The sequence below is a fragment of the Buteo buteo genome, chromosome Z (assembly GCF_964188355.1).
Source record: "Buteo buteo chromosome Z, bButBut1.hap1.1, whole genome shotgun sequence".
Lineage (NCBI taxonomy): Eukaryota > Metazoa > Chordata > Aves > Accipitriformes > Accipitridae > Buteo > Buteo buteo.
The window spans coordinates 49,107,421-49,115,492 of NC_134204.1; positions in this window are offsets into that span (position 1 = coordinate 49,107,421).

The following is an 8,072-nucleotide window of genomic DNA, read 5'->3' on the forward strand; positions in this document are numbered from 1 at the left end:
AGGCCGGGTACTTTGAAGACTTCCTTTTTGTGGAAATAATCTTACTAAGAAAATAATAAATCAGCTATTCTCAAAACACCTCTATCATTAACATGATATGACTCTTGACCTTTACAAGATAATCTGACGCATTGTATAGAGTAATGAAAGAACTGTTGTACTGCACAGAGTGCTTAACTGCAAGCAAGAAACAAAACATTCCTTAGAAATGCACAAGCATGAAGGAAATATTATGTAATATGACATGGTGAACAGATTGAAAATAAATAAAATAGAAACTAGGTAGTCATATCTGAAGACATCATTAAAAAATTCCAGTAATTTATTAGCTGGTAAGTTTTCTGCCTCAAGCCACAAAAATTACACTCTCCATTTATCACATTTTCACATTCAAAATAGAAAGAACAAGAAGAAAAATCTTATCTCTTTACCAGGTACAGCAAATAGTTTAACTGCAAGGGAGGTGCAAAGGAAAATTTTTAAATAAGATTTTATGTTACTAAAATCTACTCAGAAAGCAATCAGCTGCAGCCAAGCAGAGTATGGAAATGACAAGACCATCTGAACAAATTATATTTCACAGAAATGACAACCACGACATCGTTTTGTACATTTGAACCAGTTTGCTTACATAACCTCTGCCTACTGTTGAGGTCTGTATCTCAATAAAGCAAATGTGCAAATGGCATGGTTCCTTTTAGAAAAGAGTCTTCCATCAAGTTATATAGCTGCACAACACATTAAAATCCAGCAAGCTAGCATTCAACATAATTTTTGCATCTGTTTAAATTCTTGTTGCAGTAAGCAAGACAAAAAGGTTTAGAGGTATACACAGAAATGAACTGCCTTTTTGGTTTTATTCTACCATTCGCTGGCCCTTCCAAGACAACCCTTACAATGAACTGAATAAGAATAAGAATAAGAATAATAAACCCAGTTAATAAATAAAACTGACTGAATCCAAAAACATTGTGGAAATAGAACCAAACTGATAACGAGGGTTCCTTTGAGAATGGCAGCTATAGAGGACATCTTCTCTCTTTGATTTTGATAATTTTTGGATAAACAGTTCTCCACAGATTCTTGGAGAAATTAAAAAGATACCCATTGCCACAGAAGAGTGGAGCAGTACAGTTGGTGTCAAAACACTAATAGACATTTATTACAAATATATGTATCAGTAATCAAAATTATATTGCCACAATTCCACCTATTTAGTTGTGCCTATTGTCCCAGCTCTTTGCCGAAACTGTGTCATCTCTGCTAAGCTACCTCTGGCAAACACTTTATTCTTTCAGTGACCCATCAAAACAAAGTTTTTTAATAACCTCTTTCTTGATTAGCTCTAGTGTCACCGTTTCAGAGAAGGTGCTGCCCTAGGGAGATGGCAGAAGAGTCAAAACAGAAATGCAGTATGTTAAACTATAGTTAGTTATTTTCTTTGCAGCTGCAGTGATCTGAAGAGAAGCCAATTAGAAGGCATATGTTAGAGTATAGCTATCAAAGGATGAATAGATTTGCCATTTTCTGATGATATAAAACTCCTCTAGCCTATAATACCAATTTTTGCCTAGTGCATCACTTTAAGAGTGTAATTGAGCAAGGTGTTGTTTAGTCTTGATCTGTTTGTGGCCTGTTGCATAAGAAAAGAATTTTTTTAACTTCAAGAAACCTAGAGGATGCATCTCAGTTTTAAGTGTTGCTGCAGTTTGAGATCATTAGTATAGATCTTCTCAGACACACTCAGAAAAAAAACATAAGACAAATCCCAGCATCTAAGAAACAGAGAGGATTTTTCCCTCCAGTATCCTGGTGTCAAAATTATCTTTGTAATTACTATAAATTAAGGCCATCTTTAATATTATAAATAGAATTATGTTTCATTAGTAAGCAAGCTTTTCTATCATTGCACTAAAAAACATCCCTCCTTAATGAATGTTTATGAAGGAAAACAAGGGTAGTTTTCACATGAGTTGAGCTCCAGCTTGCTCCCTTTGTTTACCTGTGAGCATCATCTGAAAATATACCCAGCACAGAGACATCTACTGACTAAACAGTTTCCTGAAGTAAACATTTCATTAACCTTTGTAAAGTGAACAGTTTCTCCCAAGAGAGAAAGCATGTTTCAGATAAAAGATAAAAGAACAGCAAAGCAGGGTACATGATCAAAAGAGCTTTCATATTAAAGACTAGGTGGCAGATATCAATAGTGCGAAAACCTAAAAGATATAGAGGTAGGTAATTACATACCAAAGACTCCACCTTTTTGCTAGCATCCAAGTCATAGCCAAACTCCACTAGGCAAACAGCTGGCTGGAAGCTGCTTTTTATTTTTAGATAAAAGCAGGCTACATCTACAGTTGTGCTGTTCACATATCCATTCACTCCAAAGACAGCAATTTTCTCGAAGCAGGGGATTCTTCATGTGTAGAAGAGACCTTTAGTAGCTAACTTCAGCCACAGTGGCCCAGATTTTCTGCAGCATTTACAGGGCGCTCGGCCACCACTTGGACCAGCAAAGAATATGATCAGCTCTCTATGCTGAACCTATTCCATGCTGAAGCTGACTTCAAGATATCCCCCCTCACGACACCTGCCTCCTAAATGCCTCTGTTTAAATGATTTACAGTCACATTTTCTTCTTTTCCTTGTAACGGTTTTTTCTCCACCAGGGCCTTGTTCTTCTCCTCCTTAATTCTGAAGGGACCAAATGAAAGCACTGACTAGAGAAAGAAAAGTGAGAATTGAGTGTACACAAGCCTATTCACTAAGTGAACAAATGGGAATCAACCTGTTTCCAAAAATATTACAGACATAAGAATCTCAAAACCCTATATGTAATAAATGTAGATAAAACATATTCAGTCATGAGCATGATTTCTCTTCCAGAATCCCTTTAGAATTAAAAGCAGGGTTTTATCCCACCTTTTTGTTCCTCACACTGGTCTTTTCCAGGATACAACATATGACCTTACAGTACAAAATACTGCAAGCAATTTTTTAAACTCATTTGCCTCAGTGTTTCATTCTCTTACATTTTTCTTCAGAGAAAGAAAATAAGAAATAATAGATTCTGACCACTGAGTTTCATACAAGTGTGAGTCTCTACCTACTTGCAGGTAAGAGACTTGGTAGCAATAAAAGAGTAGAGTGAATAATGGTAGTTGGCGTATCAGGCGCACGAGGCTAGAAATGTGGTCATCTTGTGCTGTTATTGGTACCCTTCCTCACTGTCCTGAACTTTGGAGTAGATCCCATTGTTTGTCTCCTTTGATTAGATGTTGATGAACACATGAAAAGATGCCATAGGAAACAAACATAGTGGATAGCCAGGAAGGGATACAGTTTTAAGACATTTGAAGGTGAAGAAAAGATATTTGAAATAAGTGCAAAGGACATCTACACTGGAGTTTCAAAGAGCTGCTAGTATTGTCCAGGCTATTGGCAGATGAAATTATTATATAAGCTTCATTTTCAACACACTGGATGGCTGGAGGTAAGTAAAAGGCATTTAAAATCAAAGTTAAAACTAAACACATAAAACTGGAGAAACAAAAGAAATCCTATAAACGAAAGTTATTACTTCAGAAACTACTTCTGTCCACTGTCCTTCCTATTTTCTTGCTAATCTACACTGGAGCCTTAACGGTGAAATATTCAGAAGTGCCCAGCCCCACTGAAATCCAATTTCTTTTTCTATTTTTAAAATTAAAGGTCTTGAGTCAAACCATGATATATTATGCAATGAATCTGCAACAGGAAGAGCTGTATAACATTGCCAGCTAGTGGTCACTTGACTTCAGAGCACAATAACTCAGTTCTAGCACAGTTTTAATATTTTTGAAACGTAATAAAACCTTTTATAGTTGTAGTTTAAGAAGATGACAAATAAATCACAAACATATTTCGGTAGCTTAGCTATCAGAACCTAAAAATCTGCATGAAGGTAACATTTAGTTCATGAATATGTTAGTACTGCATTTATGTTTAGTTTTCCAATTCAAGAGTAAATGGGTATTTTAAGATCATAACAGCACTGATTCTCACAGTGTAGGAAACTGTATTACAGCTTAATTAATGTTTAATTTTACTGTCTGTGCCATCTCTGAGCTATGTATTCTGACACGTAGATAATAATATGATTTTTTTATTATGATTGTTGCCAATAAATATTATTTATCAATTAAAAGTAAACTTTCACAGAGGCACAGGCATTAGCAAAACAAACATGAAATGGATGCTAAAGTGGCAAGGAAAATCCAGGAGCATGCATTTATAATAAGGCATGCATTTATAATAATTACACTTACAATATTAATGATGCATCTTTCTGAATTCTCTCTGTAATCTAACGTCTAGCTTCAAACAGGCTGCTTTGTGAAGTAAGGTATAAAGAAACATGAGCACCAAGTAATGCAAAATACATGGTAAGACAGAGTAAAGGAATGGAAAGAACAGATCCTAAGGTAAATGTCATGTCCTGCAAAAACATACATGCTTAGCTCTGTTTCTATAGATAGCTTCACTGGCTACACGACCTTTGTAAAAATTAAGGCTGTCAGCATTTGCGTGTCAGGATGTAAAGGTCATAAAGCAGAATACACATTTTGGAAGCAGACATTTCCTACAGATTAACATAAGAAAAATGGAATTTGTAGGAAATTATATAAGAAATTACAAACAGTTCTATTAAGGCATTGTTGGGATTAATACTGTCTTAGTACACTAAAGGGTATATCCATGCCACCATTTGCAAGCAGTTTTAAACATGCTCTGTTCACACTCGGTTCAACCAGGACTGGGAACTACCATTACCTTGCCACAAATCAGTGTTAATTCATCTCGCCTTGCAGCCAGATTTATTGTATGGACTTCATTTCTGAGCTAGCTGTGGTTATGGGGCCTGGCCAGCTCAGAGTGGGAAGACATCAAACTCATATTGGCAGGAAGCACCAGCAGGATCAATCTGGTTTTGCCTGTAAAGGACTGAGCAAACATATCCTAAAAAATAACCTGTTTGAGGTCCTTCCCGCCTCAGGACGTCATTCTGCAAAGATTTACATACCCATTTAATTTTATTCTGACTTCAGCAGGACTACTCAGCATGGATAAATACAGGTGTAGAAGGCATCTTTACAAATTATTCTGATAGCCAGGATAAGTACAAGGTGCGAATTGAGATACTGAGTCTGAGGCCCAAGTCCACAGTTGTCTGGAAAATTGTGCTCCCATTAAAATTCATATGAGGAGTACCCCTAGAGAAAAAGATCTGTCAATAAAGGCACAGAGAACATCTGTCCTAAACTCAGAATCTTTTAAAATTGTCTACTACCTGTGATGGAAGCCCTAATTTAGGAGGTGTCTTTGGAAACAGGAGAGAAGGCAGATTTCATCTTTTACCCTGAGAGAGCGATTAAAGCAGGCAAAGGAAAATTTTCTCCCTTCAGGATGCATCTGCACCAGTGACATAGTTCAGAGCAGTTTTGAAGTATTTCCCCTAATTGTTTCTACTTAACAATTTATTTTCTCAGAGTGGTTTTCCTGTACACTGAGCAGATTCCTTGGGCCTTGTACCAGGTCTCTCTGACACAAGAACATCCAGTCAGCCATTAAACCTTTTGCCTTTAGATATCTCCAAACCACATGTGTGATGGAGACTTTTGGCCCAGGGGACCAAGCTAGATGTCATTCAGAGTAAATCCCCTGAACCACCACTGTAAACAGAAACAAGTCCAGGACCAGCCTCCAACTATTAATCCCCTTCTACTGTGCAAATGACCTCCTAATGTAGATATAACAAAATGTATTGTGTAAACAACAAAAAGCCAAGGTCCTGCTACATTGTTAGTCACTACTAACAGAACTTAGATCTTCAAACACACACAAACATTGTTCATTAGCAGATTATTTAATTAGACTCAGCAGTATCAGGTACTGTGAAATGCATCTGTAAGCCTCCCAAGGCACGAGTAGACTTGCTGTCAAGCAGTGAAGTTAATTCTAGATGGGCCGTTGCCATCCCCACAAGTGCCCAGGGATGACTTAGATTTTGCTAATCATCACAGTGCACCATGGAGCTCATGTCATTCAAGATCTCAGACTCCCCTTAAATATTTGCAAAAGTATTCAGCTGCTAGGAAATGCCTATTTTTAAGTTTCGTTTTCAGGCACTTGCATCAGTGCCCCACATACATTCTCCTTCAGCCCAAGGATGCTCTGTAGCTCCAACTTCCCTCTTCGGTCAGACATGGTGGCCTCCATCTCGCTGTGATCTAGCTGTATGTCTCACATTTTCTTTCCCCCTTTTCAATTACAGGAAGTTTATGTTTTAGTTTGCTTGCTAAAAGATCTTGGCAACACTTTTCTAACTAACTTGGTAGTTACTAACCGGTGCAGCTACAAGCAGCTTGCGGAGGAGTGTTTTCAGGCTGATAGTCACACCATTCCAGTGCTGTCCATGACTCTGCAAAGACTAGGACATTTGTCACCTCTTGGATCACACTATGCTATGCCAGCACTGGCCAATTTTTACAACGTTTTATATAATCCCCTCTACAGCCTTCACTCTCTTCAGCGCAAAAACTTTCAAGTGCCAAAGACACATTGATCTCAACTTCCAGTTTTCAGTCTCTGTCCCACACAATCCAATACCTGATCAGTGACTCATTTTCCTCCTTCCAACAATAAGTGCTGTCAATACATATGCATGTACTTTCTTTTTTTACGCTTTTCTTGATGTAGGCTTCACTTCTGCACAGAGCTGCATTCCTAAATTTTCTGTAATGCAGTTGCACAGTTAGCTCATCTGCCTGAGATAATGGAAAGACACTAAAGCCAAACTGTTTCAGATCTGACATTGCCACTAAGGAAATTATGCTTTGACAGCTTTCCTGCTTGGTGGCACCACTTGCTTTTGTGGGCACACAGCAAAGCACTCTCCAGCCACCACCCACTCTACTAAAATGGTGTCAATCACAGCAGGGCTTTCAACTCACTCCTCTATTTGTGGGAAGTTAGTGTAGCAAAATTTAATGCAGGATGTTACAGAAGAGGAAGGTGATTTCATTTAATAAAATGACCTCAGATATACTGTGCATGCAGTTGCATACTAACAAGCAGCAAGGCATGCAACTAAGCAGTCTGGTCAGGATCGCTTGTGCATGAGATGGAGGACAAGCAAAGCTGTCCACTCAGCTCTCACAGATCTTCATTTCTTTTTTTGTTGATTATGACACACTGACTGGGGGATGTGCTTTTTATAATCTTTCCGGGTGGACACTGCTTGGGATCTTTCACCTCTGTAACTTGCCTCACCCCTTGTAAACCTCGAGCAAAATGCCCGAGACCTGTGGTTCTTCTGTTTTCCTGTATGAGAATTCTATAGCTCCAGAACTCTCAACCTAACACCATCAATATTTCAGGCTTTTTCTTCTTGCTATCAAGTCATATGAATGAAACTATGTACAGTGTTCTGTAGCAATTAACACATACCATACCATTGTTTGACTGTTTCTAAGGCCTTAACGCACTCCTCTGTTCACACTTCAGTCATACCAGTCTTAATATTTTTGGTACAAATCTCTATACATTCTTTAGATTAATTATCTTAGTTTGTTTCCCTTTGTTTTTCACTAACTTAGCCATCTAACCCCACAGAGGCATGGCTCATCCTGTGTCTAACTATTTTCAATCACAAGTCCATTCAACACAACAGCTGACTGTTGCCAAAGGTATACTGCTATTTGCCACGTTTAATTATTAAACAGGAATGTGTTCTATTTTCCATCATCTGCTTCAGCAAATACATTTCTACTGCACAGAGGGTGATTATTTTTGAAAAACTGTATTTTTTTTCAGTTTAGTGAAATCCAGACTAATCTGTACACAGACAGAGGACAACTATTCAAGCTTACTAAAACTTTTGCGAGATACGAACAACTCACGCATTGTGCATGAGTAGGTGAGGATTTTTAGTCCATCCACAAAATGCATCAATGAAACTGATCTCAGATTTCGTAACTGGCACTTTCAAATAGATCAGCACAACAAGGACTTTTCATTCCCTCAGTCTG